This window comes from Schistocerca nitens, chromosome 4, assembly GCF_023898315.1.
Source record: "Schistocerca nitens isolate TAMUIC-IGC-003100 chromosome 4, iqSchNite1.1, whole genome shotgun sequence".
Lineage (NCBI taxonomy): Eukaryota > Metazoa > Arthropoda > Insecta > Orthoptera > Acrididae > Schistocerca > Schistocerca nitens.
In genome coordinates this window covers 226986546-227003277 of record NC_064617.1, presented here as the reverse complement: position 1 = coordinate 227003277, position 16732 = coordinate 226986546, and the positions used below count along the sequence as shown (strand labels likewise).

General features: G+C 44.7%; 1 protein-coding gene across 1 annotated transcript in view; it reads left to right on the top strand.

The window, feature by feature from the left end:
- Positions 1-16732, top strand: part of LOC126252226 (sodium channel protein Nach-like) — a 201243-nt gene that overhangs the window by 165974 nt on the left and 18537 nt on the right. The gene's annotated exons all lie outside the window — the stretch shown is intronic.

The following is a 16732-nucleotide window of genomic DNA, read 5'->3' as shown; positions in this document are numbered from 1 at the left end:
TTTATAGTTCCAACCAATATGTCGAGATCTTTTTGGATACAAAAAGGTGACACCATCTTCTCTTCGAATCACGAGATATATATTTTGACACGCTGGGCGTCCGCTGTTGCAATAAATTGCTCTAAGTTTAGAGGAAGCCTGATTAGGAGGTCTACCCTCCGACATTCTCCTTGTAGGATGGGTGCCTTTGCTGCCGAGCAAACTGTTCAAACCGTCGGGTGCGAGTATTTGAGAAGTAGTGGGAGTCGCAGTGTTCCCACGAGCAGCTAGGAAAACAAACCGTCGACTCAGACAGAGCACCAATTGTCCAGGTAAGCCTAATACAACCAAGGCAAAGCAGAGTCCTCAGAGATTGCCATCCCTATCTGCACGCAGCACACCTTGAGGATTTTTTTTAAAGAGGTTTATGCCATCCTCGCGACCCATGCATTAGGTAAGATCGCCGTTCTCTGTGGCACACAACGTTCCACCGCCGCGCCGTACGATGGTCGCTGAACAATGTCCAAAGCTTGCGGTGACAGAGGAGTGGCGGTGCACGCCAGTTCCAAGTTCAGGAAACAGTGGTTCATCAAGCCCACACCGCAGACAAAAATACTCTGTGCCCGTACAGAGCTAAAGAATCCTGAACTCCCCATGATACTGGCCATTTACAACGACTCACAGTGCTCCTGTGGCCTTATCGAAAACACAGACGCGACAAGCATTTTCCCTCACTTACACCGAGCGAGGTGGCGCAGTGGTTAGCACACTGGACTCGCATTCGGGAGGACGACGGTTCAATTCCGTCTCCGGCCATCCTGATTTAGGTTTTCCGTGATTTCCCTAAATCGTTTCAGGCAAATGCCGGGATGGTTCCTTTGAAAGGGCACGGCCGATTTCCTTCCCAATCCATCCCTAGCCCGAGCTTGCGCTCCGTCTCTAATGACCTCGTTGTCGACGGGACGTTAAACACTAACCACCACCACCACCCTCACTTACAAATGAAGTAGAACAACTTAAATAACTTCATAAGATGAGAAATGCGTTCGTTTACCTGCGTCATTTTATAACACTGTTGACTATTTTTGAAGATATTAATATTCTGTGGAATGATAAGGAATATTCAACAACTTTCTGAACTCTAGACGTAAGTACTGTGCGCCGTTCATTTGCAGGCCTCTTGTCCTGCATTGTCACATTTCAGTTGAGTGTATAGTGCAAGAGGACTCACTGCCTTCCACTCCACAGTGACTAGACAGAACACCATTTGCTATACAAAAACACTTTATTCCAAAATATCTTACAATGCACTATACAGCAATACCTTTCAAAGTGCACAAGGTGTGCCCACGAACTGCGGCCATTGGCTGGTCAAGCCATACACTGATCAGCCAGAACATTACGACCACCTACCTAACAGCTGGTATGTCCACCTTTGCAATCGATAGCAACGTGTTGTGGCATGGTAGCAATGAGACAGCGGTAGATCGCTGGAGGGAGTTTATGCCATATCTGCACACATTAGTTACCTAACTCCCATAAATTCCGGGGAGGGGTGCGATGAGCTTTGACGCCACGTTCACTCACACTCCTGATGTGTTCAGCCGGCCGCCGTGGCCGAGCGGCTCTAGACGCTTCAGTATGGAACCGCGCTGCTGCTGCGGTCGCAGGTTCGACTCCTGCCTCGGACATGGATGTATGTGATGTCCTTAGGTTAGTTAGGTTTAATTAGTTCTAAGTCTAGGGGACTGATGACCTCAGATGTTAAGTCCCATATTGCTTAGAGCTATTTGAACCATTTGAATCCAGATGTGTTCGATCACGTACAGATCTGGCGACTTGTGGGGCCAGTGCATCAGTTGGACTCTCACTGCGTTCCTCGAACTACTCCATCACACTCCTGGCCTTGTGACATGGTGTATTATCTTGATGAAAAATGCCACTGCCAAGGAGGAACATTATCGTCACGGATTGGTGTACACGGCCTGCGAACAGTGTACAATACTCCTTGGCCGTCATGGTGCCTTGCATGAGCTTCACTGGACCCATGGATGCCCAAGTGAATGTTTCCCAGATCATTACGGAGCCGCTTCTTGCTTGTCTCTGTTCCGCAGTACAGGTGTCAAGGAGCTGTTCCCTTGAAAGACGACGGATTCGTCTCCTACCATTAGGTTTCATGAGGAGGATACTGTACTGCATCAGACCATACAACATTCTGCCACTGTGAAAACGTCCATTGCCAATGGTTCAAAAATCGTTCAAATGGCTCTGAGCACTATGGGACTTAACATCTGAGGTCATCAGTCCCCTAGAACTTAGAACTACTTAAACCTAACTAACCTAAGGACATCACACACATCCATGCCCGAGGCAGGATTCGAACCTGCTACCGTAGCGGTCACGCGGTTCCAGACTGAAGCGCCTACAACCGCTCGGTCACAGCGGCCGGCCCAGTGCCGTCGGTCACGTGCCCATTTCAGTCAAGGTTGAGAAGTTTCCGAAATGTTTGTGTCGAGCCTCCGGGCCATTGCAATCTGCCTTTGGTCAAACTCAGATAAATCGCACGATTTCCCCGTTCTACTCACGGACAGCACGCTCACTGATGCTACACGCAACAGTGCGTGTGTCTGAGTAGCAGTCATTCCTCGTCAGGTGGCGCTGCCATCGGCTGGAGGGGTTTGTATCGATAGTAGGTCGGTCATAACGCTCTGGTCGATCAGTGTATGTCCCCACGTTACCTGGTGCATCCACTCTCAGCCGCGAAGCGGTACTTGCGCGCACAATGGGCCCGTAAGTCCGTTATGCACGCCCAGAGCTACAACGTTTTCAGTGGTGAGACTGACCTACTCAATTTGCAGATTGCCATTAGATGGCAGCTGGAGTGGCAAAGAAAGTTATGGAACTCAACATTACAATGAGCAGCGACATGCATTCCTCAACATTTAGCCTATATGTATATTTGTAGGCAAAAGTAGCGATTTACAAAGACAAAACAATGCCAGAAGTGTATCTGTCAGAGGTGTACTAATATGTACAAACTGAAAATGTTAGAATAGACACTCATTTACAGTGTCTTAATGTAAAGGCTGTAGCCTTTCGCCCCTACACTTCAATCTGTACATCGAGGAAGCAATGATGGAAATAAAAGAAAGGTTCAGGAGTGGAATTAAAATACAAAGTGAAAGTATATCAATGAGACGATTCGCTGATGACATTGCTATCCTGAGTGAAAGTGAAGAAGAATTAAATGATCTGCTGAACGGAATGAACAGTCTAATGAGTACACAGTATGGTTTGAGAGTAAATCGGAGAAAGACGAAGGTAATGAGAAGTAGTAGAAATGAGAACAGCGAGAAACTTAACATCAGGATTGATGGTCACGAAGTCAATGAAGTTAAGGAATTCTGCTACCTAGGCAGTAAAATAACCAATGACGGACGGAGCAAGGAGGACATCAAAAGCAGACTCGCTATGGCAAAAAAGGCATTTCTGACTAAGAGAAGTCTACTAATATCAAATACCGGCCTTAATTTGAGGAAGAAATTTCTGAGGATGTACGTCTGGAGTACAGCATTGTATGGTAGTGAAACATGGACTGTGGGAAAACCGGGACAGAAGAGAATCGAAGCATTTGAGATGTGGTGCTATAGACGAATGTTGAAAATTAGGTGGACTGATAAGGTAAGGAATGAGGAGGTTCTATGCAGAATCGGAGAGGAAAGGATAGGAGAAGGGACAGGATGATAGGACATCTGCTAAGACATGAGGGAATGACTTCCATGGTACTAGAGGGAGCTGTAGAGGGCAAAAACTGTAGAGGAAGACAGAGATTGGAATACGTCAAGCAAATAATTGATGACGTAGGTTGCAAGTGCTACTCTGAGATGAAGAGGTTGGCACAGGAAAGGAATTCTTGGCGGGCCGCATCAAACCAGTCAGTAGACTGATGACCAAAAAAATGTAATCCCTAAATGGTAGAACCTAGTGATTGGACAACATACTGTTTTAAAGACCCGATTGATCAGTGGATAGTTTTTCGTTCTGTCGGTATTGTCAGGCTAATGAGACAACCATATGAAACTGTTCCCTATAGCCATGTCAGCTACACGAATGTTTTCACTCGTTCATTGGATTTGAGTAGTTTCACTCAATGCGAGACAATGGACTGAAACAAATCTCCGTAAGTTGTGGGCATTATATGAATGTTTTTACTCATTGTCCGGATTTTAGTGGTTTCGTTCAACGTGAGACAACCTACTACCACAAGTCTTTGTCGGTTTCGGCGGTTATATGAATGTTGTCAGTCTGGTTTGAGTAGTTTTATTTACATATTCTTTCAAGCTGTCGGGTATATTCGGATCATGACTAGGATTGGCAACAACAAATAACGCACGTGTATCTTATTTGAAGAAGGTGGGAACAAAATGTATCACTCTAACATTAAAGCATTTTCAAAATGTATGTATTTACATACTTAAATAAGAATTTCGTATTTATGGCATTAAATGTTTGATTGGTTTTAAAAATTTAATATCGTGTGCTGTACTGTAAATTTACATAATATGTAAATGAGCAATAACTTTCTGACACATTTTTATTGGGTCGGTTTCTTGTCTGCTTTTTCGGTACATATTTTGCAATTGCTTTCAAACTGACTTACCTATAAGCTAGACACTTGAAACTTTCAACACAGCTGAGAAGTAAATGACACTTCAATAGTAACTCGCTTTCGAGTCTGGTGTGTGGCGACGGGATCTTTGTTTTTCGGTCTGTCTGTCTGTTCGGTATAAATTTTGCAGCTCATTTTAATGTAACTTCCCGATAAGTTAAAGACTTTAAACTTTCAACTCAGCTCAGAACTGGATGACAATACAATATTAACTCTGTTTCTTTTCTGGTTTGTGATGGGAAAGTATTTGGTGTCTCATTGGTATTGCCCTGTTTTCCTGTTTCAGTAGCGAATATTTCGCAGTTATGAACGATTCTTGCTAACTTCTGTGCGAGTTCAATTCTCTCTCATTTTTATATTTACGGTTTTTTCGTGAGATATCCATAGGGGAAGCAATATATTGCTTTACTCAGCTGAAGATAAAGTGAAATAAGCCTGAATTTACTACATGTCTGAGTTGCAATCCTCATCAAAATGTTTGAAATCAATTGAAAAACTCAAACACACAAGACTATAAAGCAGAAAATGACTATTTAAATGAAACACTTTTTAACGTTACATTTTTTAAAACGAACTAATAAAAGTATTAAATAATCTATCCTAGTCCCATACGGATTCCTAATGCCGTACAGATAGACCTGAAAATTTGTGCTAGTGAATTTTTAGTACTGTGACAATACTTGTAAAACTAAAAACGGAAAACGTGGATAGCATGCAGTAGTTAATAGTAAGGGGAGCCGAGAGTACCTGCCGTTGAGAAATGAGTTGGGTTGGGTTGTGGGGGTTGAGGGGACCAGACTACAAATGCCATCGGTCTCTTGTTGCACGACCATAAAAACCTACAAGGGGTAAAAACAAGTAAAAGAAGTAACAAGGGACAACACAGAACAAGAAAGACACAAACAAAGACCAGAAAGCAAGGAAATAAAAGCACATAGAGTAGCCGACCACCAAGAAACAAACTAAAAATCCCAATCTAAAACCGTGGGCCAAAGGCCAGACTCAACAAAAAAAAAGAGACAAATCCTTAGATCGAGCGATAAAAGCCCCCTGCACGAATAAAACTCAAAACTAAGTCTGCCATTGCAGCGTTATCCGATTAAGGCGCAGGGAGCGTGTCAGGCAGCGCAAACGTCCGCCTGAGCGGAGTTGAAAAAGGGCAGTCCAACAATATGTGGACCACAGTCAATGCCGAACCACAGCGACAGAGAGGTGGGTCCTCGCGGCCAGCCAGGTGTGGCCGATGCGTAGCTGGCAGAGGACGACATAGTCCTTGCAAGAGGCCCAGATGGAGGAGCACCACACACCGGTAGTCTCCTTGACGACCTGAAGTTTGTTGGGTGAGGGCAGGGTGCGCCATTAATCGCTCCAGGTACCAAGTAGCTTCTGCCACTAAACTGACTGGAGATCACACTCCAAAAGGCCGATCTCCAGGGCCGCTGCACTGACAGCCTGTTTGGCGAGCGTGTCATCACGTCCATTTCCCAGAATGCCGACATGAACCAGGGTCCACAAAAAGATCACGCATCGGCCGGAACGGGCAAGAGTATGGAGGGACTCCTGGATAGCCATCACCAGACGAGAGCAAGGAAAACACTGGTCGATACCCCGTAAACCGCTCAGGGAGTCACTACAGATAATGAAGGACTCACCCAAGCAGGGCGCGAGAGATGGCTACCAGCTCGGCAGTGAAAACACTGGAGTCAGCCAGCAAGGAGCGTTGTTCAGAATGATCCCCTAGAGTAATAGCATAACCAACACGACCATCAACCATCGAACCGTCGGTATAGACCACGTCAGAGTCTTGAAACGTGTCAAGGATTCAAAGAAAGTGGCGGCAGAGGGCCTCAGGAGGGACTGAGTCCATTGGGCCCTGTGCCAAATCGAGCCGAAGGCATGGGCGGTGCACACACCATGGGGGCAGACAGATATGTGCCCGGAATCAGGTGGGAGAGAGAAAAGCCCAGAGAGAAGAGCCTGGATGCGGACCGTGATCGTACACCCTGACCAGGGCCGCTGTTCTGGAAGATGGACGACCGAGTTGGGGAACAGAAGACTGTAATTGGGATGCACGAGAGAGCTACAAACATGTGCAGCATAAACGGCCAGTAATCATTGGCGCCGTATCCGCAATGGAGGGACACCAGCCTCCACAAGTATGCTGTGGACAGGGCTTGCGCAAAAACCTACAGTTGCGAGTCAGATCCTGCAGTGAAGGATAGGGTCAAGCAACTGCAACACAGAAGGCGATGCCGAACTGTAAGCCAGGCTCCCATAATCTAGATAGGACTGAATCAAGGCCTGATAAAATCGTAGAAGGGTAGACCGATCGGCACCCCATCTGGTGTGACTCAAGCAACAAAGAGCGTTAAGATTACGCCAACACGTTTGTTTAAGCTGCCGAATATGAGGGAGCCAAGTCAACTGGGTATCAAAAAGCAACACCAAAAACCTATGCGTCTAAAACAGGGCAAGAGGTTCGACATCAAGATAAAGCCATGGCTCTGGGTGAACAGTGCGACGCTGGCAGAAATGCATAACGCAGGCCTTGGCCTTGGTGGCCGAAAACTGGAAGCCGTTTGCTACAGCGACTGCACCTTGCGGATAGCGCCCTGCAGCTGTCGTTCAGCAACTGCAATGCCAGCAGAGCTGTGATATAAGCAGAAGTCATCAGCATACAAGGAAGCTGAGACAGACATTCCCATCGCCGCAGCAAGCCCATTGATTGCAATTAAATTCTTGCGGGACCCCATTCTCCTGGACTCGGGAGGAACTATGGGAGGCCGCAACTTGCACGCAGAAGGAACGAAGCGACAGAAAATTTTGAATAAAAATCAGGAGCAGGCCCCTAAGACCCCACACATGAAGCTTGGTGAGGATGTAATGTCACCATGTCGTATCGTAAGCCTTCCACATGTCAAAACAGACGGCAACCAGATGCTGACGCCGGGAAAAGGCCGTACGGATTGCAGACTCCAAGCAGACCATATTATCGGTGGCAGAGCGGCTCTTACGAAACACACCCTGTGATGGAGCCAGAAGGCACCGAGACTCAAGTATCCAACTCAGTTTCTGGCTCACCATGTGTTCGAGCAACTTGCAAAGAACGTTGGTGAGGCTAATGGGCCGGTAGCTGTTCACCTCCAGTGGGTTATTGCCAGGTTTCAACATGGGGATTACGATGCTTTCCCGCCATTGAGACGGGAACTCACCCATAACCCAGATACGGATGGTACGGTCTAGGAGGCGTCACTGACAGTCCACTGTTTGAGCATCTGACAGTGGATGCGATCTGGCCTGGGGGCCATATCTGGGCAAGCGGCTAGGGCACTTTGGAATTCCCACTCACTGAACAGAGCATTGTACGATTCGGGTTGGCGTGTGTGAAATGAAAGGCTCCAACGTTCCAACCGCTCTTTCAGGGAGCGGAAGGCCAGAGGGTAGTTTGCAGAAGCGGAACTCTGAACAAAATGCTCTGCCAAGCGGTTTGCAATCGTGTCAGACTCAGTACAGACTGCTCCAGTCAGGGAAAGCCGAGGTACGCTGACGGGGGTCCGATAGCCATAGAGTCGACATACCTGCAGTGGAGAGGTACGGAGGCCAATGGTGGAGATATACCTTTCCCAGCACTCCTGCTTGCATTGGCGAACGAGGCGGCGGGCTCGCTCACGGAGCCGTTTAAAGGCGATGAGGTGTTCCAATTATGGATGCTGCTTGTGACACTGGAGGGCCCGCATGCGATCTCTAATCGCCTCAGCGATCTTGGGTGGCCACCAAGGTACAGTCATCTGCCGAGGGGACCCAGAAAAACAGGGAACTGCAGATTCTGCTGCAGAAACTATGCTGGTGGTGATCGTTTGAACCACCACATCAATTTCATCATGAGAAAGAGGCTCAATAGTCGCAATGGAGGCGAAAGAGTCCCAGTCAGCCGTATTCATAGCCCATCTGGAGGGACACCCAGAAGAGTGACGCTGTGGCAGTGACAGGAAGATCGGAAAGTGATCACTACCACACAAGTCGTCATGCACTCTCCATTGGACAGGTGGTAAAAGGCTAGGGCTGCAGATCGAAAGGTCGATGGCTGAGTACGTGCCATGCACCACACTTAAATGTGTGGAGGCACCATTATTTAAGAGGGACAGGTCGAGCTGTGCCAACACATCCTCAACGACTGTGCCTCGGCCTGTTGCCACTGATCAACCCCACAGAGGGTTATGGGCATTGAAGTCGCCCAGTAACAGAAAAGGTGGCGGCAACTGGGCTATCAGCGCAACCAAGACGTTGTGGGACATCACCATCTGGTAGTAGATAGAGACTGCAGACAGTAACAGCCTGAGACGTCCACACCCAAAGAGTGACAGCTTCTAAAGGTGTTTGAAGAGGATACCCTCGCTGTAAAGAGAGTTAAGGATGTAGATTTAGACGCCATCAGATACCCTCTCATAAGCTGCCAGATTTTGATAATAACCCCAATAGCCACAGAGGGTGGGGGTTTGCATCACTGGAAACCAAGTTTCCTAGAGAGCAATGCAGAAGAAATGGTGAAGGCTGATAAGGTGTCAGAGCTCAGCAATGTGGTGGAAAAAACGCTGCAATTCCACTGGAGAATGACATTGTCCATGGCCAAAAAAGGTGTGAAGGCGTCAAGTAGGCAGATTACGGCACTGGATCACCTGCTGCCACCGATGGAGTAACTGTGCGATCGACTTCCATGGTTTCTGAGTGTCAGGCCCGATCTACGTCCTCAGCACACGCCAGAATCTCTACCTCATCCTCAGATGCAGAGCTTGTAGATTGTGGTGGAGTGGCTGCCACTGCAAGTTCCTTGGTCTTAGAGGTCTTCTTCTTGGACTCCTTGGGTTTCACTGGCTGGAAGGGCTTCACAGATTCAGTCTCCGGGACTGATGAGGATCATGAAGTCCTACGACCAGCTGCTTATGGGCACTTATGCCACTGTCGGGCTTCATCCTTCCCACTGGTGGAAACCTGGGAAGGGAGGGACCCAAGGGGCCCTTGAAAGCGAGAGGAGCCGAAGAAGTAGGACGCTTCTCTAGCTTAGAAGTGGGGTTGGATGTCCCCAATGGGTGGGGCTGAGGGGGGGGGGGGGAGGGTGTTGCTCCAGAAGTAGGTGGCGCAGGAACAAAAAGGAGTGTAGTGCCCCCCACAGTCAAGGGGGCATATGTAGCCTTACGGCTTGGGGAGCCGACTGGAATTCGCTGAACTCATGGGGCTATCACTGTTGTCATAGCGGTGGCATATCAGGAAGTCATTCGCACAGGATGGAGTCGTTCATATTTCCTCTTAGCCTCGGTGTAGGTCAGTCGGTCCAGGGTCTTATATTCCATGATTTTCTGCCCTTTCTGTAAGATCCTGCAGTCTGGCGAGCGAGGTGAATGATGCTGTCCGCAGTTGACACAGATCGAAGGCGGGGCACATGTAGAATTGGGATGTGATGGGCGTCTGCAATCGCGACATCTGAAGCTGGAAGTACATTGGGAAGACATATGGCCGAACTTCCAGCACTTAAAGCACCGCCTCGGGGGAGGGATATAGGGCATTAGATCACAGCAGTAGACCATAACCTTGACCTCCTCACGTTATGTATCACCCTTGAATCCAAGATGAAGGCACCAGCAGCAACCTGATTATCCCTCAGACCCCGATGAACGTGCCATACGAAATGAACACCTCGTTGCTCTAAATTGGCGCGCAGCTCTTCGTCAGACTGCAAAAGAGGGTCCCTATGGAATATAATACCCTCTAGTGGGGCGTGATGGTAACTGAAGCATCCCCCAGCTTGTCACAAGCGAGTAACCTTCGTGACTGGTTAGAGGACGCTGTTTTTATCAAAATTGGCCCAGAGCGCATTATGGACAAGCCTCTACCTCCCCAAACTTGTCCTCTAAATGTCTGCAAAGAACTGAGGCTTCGTCGCCATGACACACTCCCCATCAGCTCTCGTACAAACTAGGAACTGGGACGAATAAGTCTTGCTGCCATCCTTAGCCTTTCGCTACTCCCACGGTGTGGCCAGGGAGGGGAACGATTTGGATCGTATTTCTGAACGTTGAATTGAGCCCCAGAACGCTTAGAGACTGCAGGCGGCTGTCCACCAGCAAGATATGATGTACCACGCTTCATTGCGGTTCATCCGTCCTGATGCCACCCACTCCGACGAAGGGCCCTCCCCACAGGCACCACCTAGCCTCAGCTAGGGCCATCTGGCAGGATGGCCATTGCTGGGAGTTCCGATACCCCAGGAAGATAGGCATCTACTCCTTACAAGACGTGGGGAGCTAACGGCGCAGGCGTCAGTAGAGCGATCCCTGTGTTGTCAGGGGCCTACAACCAACATAGTACATGGCGGTCCTACGGCAACGGACTGGCTACCGTGCTGGATATTAGGTGCAAGAAAATCCATGGTCGTCATCTCCTCAGAGACACTGCACAGTGCATGGCGGAAATCGCAACCAGGAATGTATCCTCGCCCAAGAGATGCAGAACGAGCGGGACTGCAATGCGACGACGAGAAGGCAGGTGAAGGATCTCAATGCACGATGGACACTATGCACAATGTAAGGCGCCCATCCCCAATTGGCTCGCTCTTCGGAAAAAGTTGGAAATATGGATGTCAAACCCTAGAGGGGACCATCACATAAAGGACGAAACGTGTGAGACTCCTTTTATTCGCCTCTTACGACAGGCAGGGACACTTTGAGAAATATTACATAGCAGTTCATATCATCTGAAGTCCAATAAAACTGTTAGCGACTTAGATGAGATATTCATTCATCAGTTACCTTCCGCAGGCGTCCCACGTTTTTCGTTTTAAATTTTACAAGTATTTTCATAGCTATAAAAATTCCCAAGCACAAATTATTCAGGACTATCTGTATGGTGTTATATATCTGTATGGAGCTAGGAGAAATTATTTAATGCACTTCAGTTGATTTTAAAAACACGTCATACATTGTAGGGCATATAAAAGTGATCCAGAGAACAGAGAGTTAGGGTACAGAGACACACAGCAGAGAAAAGGAAATACAGTACTAACCTGACTACATCAGATGTTGAAAGTGCGCACCGTTCATTTCTTGGCAGTTTCTGGCCCTGTTCAGTAAGTTGCTGGAGGCGAATCGAAGCTGGACTGCTGGAATTGCCGCAGACACATCCGAAATGTTCTGCTGCAGTTCTTGAAGGCTTTGAGCGTTGTTGCGATACACCTTAGACTTGAGGTCTCGCCACACAAAGTAATCGCACCATGACAGTTCAGGTGACCTGGGTAGCCAGCTAGGACCACGATCAGACTGACCTCTGCTAACACCTCTGTCCAGTGTGAAGACTGTGTAAATGTCCTCTAAGGTCAGGTCTGCCGTAGGAGCAGTTGCTCCATCCTGTTGGGTGTAAGTTGGTGTGGTTGTATGCATAAATTCTCGTCCTGTCTTAACCACTCGTCTAGGCCCATTTTTATTTGCCCCACCCCGTATTAAGAAGTTTTTTACTTAAATAATTATTTTTAATTTAATGAGACAGGGTTTTAGCCTATCACCGATGTTATTCAGTCTGTATATTGAGCAAGCAATAAAGGAAACAAAAGAAAAATTCGGAATAGCTATTCAAATCCATGGAGAAAAACTATTGTAATTCTGTCAGAGACAGCGAAGGACTTGAAGAGCAGTTGAACAGAATGGACAGTGTCTTGAAAGGAGGATATAAGATGAACATCAACAAAAGCAAAACAAGGCTAATGGAATGTAATCGATTTAAATCGGGTGATGCTGAGGGAATTAGATTAGGAAATGGGACACTTACAGTCGTTTCTGAAAGTATTTGAAGTGTAGCCATGCATGGAAGTGAAACATGGACGATAAATAGTTTGTACAAGAAGAGAAGCTTTCGAAATGTGGTGCTACAGAAGAATGCTGAATATTAGATGGGTAGATCACATGACTAATGAGGAGGTATTGAGTAGAATAGGGGAGAAGATAAATTTGTGGTGCAACGTGACTAGAAGAAGGGATCGGTTGGTAGGACATATTCTGAGGCATCAAGGGATCACCAATATAGTATTGGAGGGCAGCGTAGAGGGTAAAAATCGTAGAGGGAGACCAAGAGATGAATACACTAAGCAGATTCAGAAGGATGTAGGTTGGAGTAAGTACTGAAGATGAAGAAGCTTCAACAGAATAGAGTAGCATGGAGAGCTGCATCAAACCAGTCTCAGGACTGAAGACCTCAACAACAATTTAATTTTTCTAAAGCTCCATCTCTCCCTACACGCCGCTTACCATTCAACATCGATAATTCTTCTTCGGCTAAATGCTGAGGTGACGTGAACATAAACCACATACGATACAACTTTTTTAATTGGTAATTTGACCAGTATCTTTTTAACCATGTACTGCCATTTGTGGGAAGTATTTCTTTGAGGAAAACTTTTGTTGTTATTCGGTAATTTCGTTTGAATTTCTTCACTTAATACAGTTTTATAATATGAAACACGCTTGGAGAAACTGTTTATCATATTGAATTTATCTTGAGGATCACGTGTTACTCAGTCATATGATATCTTTCATTCACGTACATTGCTCTAATTCATATATACAGTTTTTTTGTTTTCATCAGTCTTTTGGTACCTCAGAATCATTTGCTGTATTATTTGTTTCCATTTAAGCGGTACAAACGAAGAAAATACATTTATAAATTTCAAACTTTATAGCTTCCTGCAACAATCTAAAAGTAATAATCTTCATGATGCAACCCAAGGTTACCTCTAACGGTAGACTTAACGTGCGTTGAAATGTGTTTGCGTCATAGTGTTAATATGTAGACATGTTTCCACGAACCTACTACGGTGTCGTAGCAGGCGGAGAGGTGATACTCCGACGTGGCGCGTCCCAGGTGGCGGATAGGGGGGTCCTCACCGGTTTACCGGCGGACTTGAGCGAAATAAAATAGCTCTCGCGGACCAAACACTAAACAACCTCTACGGCTAACAACCGCAGTTGTAACTCCTTTGAAAGTCAAACATGGAAGGAAATCTTTCAAGGAATAATCCACCGCTTGGCAATAACCAAGGAAGACTGCACTCGGATACGGTGGGCAGTCACCTGAAAGATAACTTGGATGAGTCGGAGCATCTGAAAATACCCAAAACGGACAGACGACCAAAACTCAAGACAAGACAAATAAACTACATTGCGACACACAATATAAATTCCCTCATACAACCAGGCAAACTCAAAATTCTGACGGATGAAATGGATCGCAAGGGGATTCTCATAACCGGACTTCAAGAAATGAGAAATACTGATCAGGAGCCGATAGAATCACAAGGATATAGGATTTATAAGGGAATACCAGGAAAAAGAGTCATGAAACAGTGTCCACAATTTGGAACAGGATTCGTGGTGAGTCTGAAAATAATAGAGTCCATAATAGAATTTAAAGCACAATCTCCCAGGCTCTCAACATTAACTCTAAAAGCTGCAAATAAAATGTACACAATAATAAATGCCCATGCCCCGACAAATGATAAAAATAATAAAAAAGAACACAGAGAAGAGGTAGAAAAATTTTGGGAGCTCTTAGATCAAACGACGAATAACATTAATAAAAATCACATCAAAATTTTAATTGGAGACTTCAATGCCCAGTTAGGAAGGGAAAAGAGATATAGAGACATAATAGGGAAATGGACAGCACAAAGAAGAACAAACAAAAATGGCATAAGACTAGTGGAATTTTGCAGAAACCATGACATGATCTCAAAGTCGACGTATTTTAAGAGAAGACCAAGTAAACTTAAAACTTGGAAACAGCCAGACTGGAAAAAAGGAGAATGGCAACTGGACCATGTCTGCATGGATAAGAATTACCACAAGGAAATTTACAATGTGAAAGTACTGAGAGGGACAGATACCGGATCAGATCATTACATGATAAAAATTAAAATTAAATTAACCCCATTAGCAAAGAAAAAATCCCACCAGAAGAAGAAGAGAACCTATGACCCTCATAAACTGATACAAAATGAGGATTATGAAGCACAAACCAGGGATATAAAAATAACAGATGATCTGGAAGAAATAATTCCCAAATTGAAACAAATAGCTGAACAAGTTGCCCCTATGAATCCAAGGAAAAAACACCAGTGGTGGAACGATGAATGTGATGAAGCAGTGTTGGATGGACACCAAGCCTGGTTAAGGCATCAAAATGAAAAAACAGAAAAATCATATTTGGAACTCACAAAACAAAGGAAGACAACACAAAAAATAATAAGGAGAGTTAAACGTCAGTACCAAAAAGATATACTTCTAATGATAGAAACAAATAGTGAAAAAACAAACTCAAGAGACTATTACAAAATATTTGGCAGACAATTACAAAGATATGATCCTCCAACATTAATATTAAAAGATAAAGATAATAGCCTAGCCCATAGCAATAGTAAAAATACAGAAATTCTAGCAGAAACATTTAACAAGTTACTAAACTGTGAAGATCCCCCAGAACTTCTTCAGATAAACACAGAAACCCCAATTAAAACACCAGCAGAAAATATAAATCCACCTACAATTAATGAGGTCTACAGAGCTTTGAAAGAACTCAAAAACTACAAAGCAAGTGGAGAAGATCAAACGTTTGCTGAACTTTGGAAATATGCAGCAGAACCAGTAAAGATAGCATTACACAAATGCATAGTAAAAATCTGGAATGAAGAGAAATTACCAGAAAATTGGACTACTGCTATAATACATCCATTACATAAGAAAGGAGAAAAATCAAATCCAGACAACTATAGAGGAATTTCCCTTTTGGACTGCACGTATAAGATCATGTCAAGAATACTATACAACCGCTGTAAAGATCAACTAGAACTGGAACTGGGAGAATATCAAGGAGGATTTAGATCCTGGAGAAGCTGCCCAGAACAGATAATCACCCTGAAGTTAGTTATGGATGTCTACAAAAGAAGGCAAAAACAACTAGTCATAACCTTTGTAGATTTCAAAAAGGCGTATGATTGCATCCATAGATCTTCAATGATGAAAATATTAAGGAATTTTGGACTTCATCCTAAATTAATAAAAATGATACAGTTAACCTTAACAAACACCAAATCCAAAGTAAAATTTAGAGGAGAAATATCTGAACCATTTACGATTAAAACAGGGTTGAGACAGGGAGATTGTTTATCACCATTGCTATTCAATTGTGCTCTTGAATATGTAATGAGAGAATGGTACAAGGAAAATCCTATGAATATTAAAATTGGGACTAAGAAAGATAAAATAAACCTAAATTGCTTGGGATTTGCTGATGACCTAGCATTACTAGCTAATAATATTCAGGAAGCCACGAAACAAATAACAAGCTTACAAAATATAGCACAAAAATTAGGACTCCAAATATCATTTGAAAAGACTGAAATAATGGTAACGGATCCACTTGTAATAGATCACATCACAGTGAATAATAGGGAAATTAAAATAGTGAAACAATTTAAATACTTGGGTGAAATTATAACACATAAATTGGACGAGAAACCTGCATGGCGAGCAAGAACTAATAAAATGATAAAAGCTCAAAAACTAACGTGGTCTACGTACAATAAAAAATGTCTATCGATTAAAACAAAATTAAAACATTACAAGACGGTGGTTCAACCAGAGGTTACATACGGAAGTGAAACTCTTTTTAAAGTCACCCAGAAAAACAGAATTGACAAAATTTTAAAAGTAGAGAGAAGAATTGCTAGAACATGCATAAATAAGAAATATCAAAAAGCTGGGCAATGGCGGATAGTTCCAAATGAAGTGGTATACAGAGAACTGGAGCCCATCACTGATACTATACGAAAGAAAAGGATCTCTTTTTGTGGTCACATTCTGAGGACACCAGAAACCAGATTATCAAGGAAAATTATTGAGAAACTCTGGAAGTTGAAACAACAAGGAGGATGGCTTAAGGAAATAAGAGAAGATATGGAAGAACTGGAAATAACCCTGGATGATTTGCAGAACAAAACGCCAAATTTAAAGAAGTTGAGGGACACAGAAATAAGATTTAAACCAA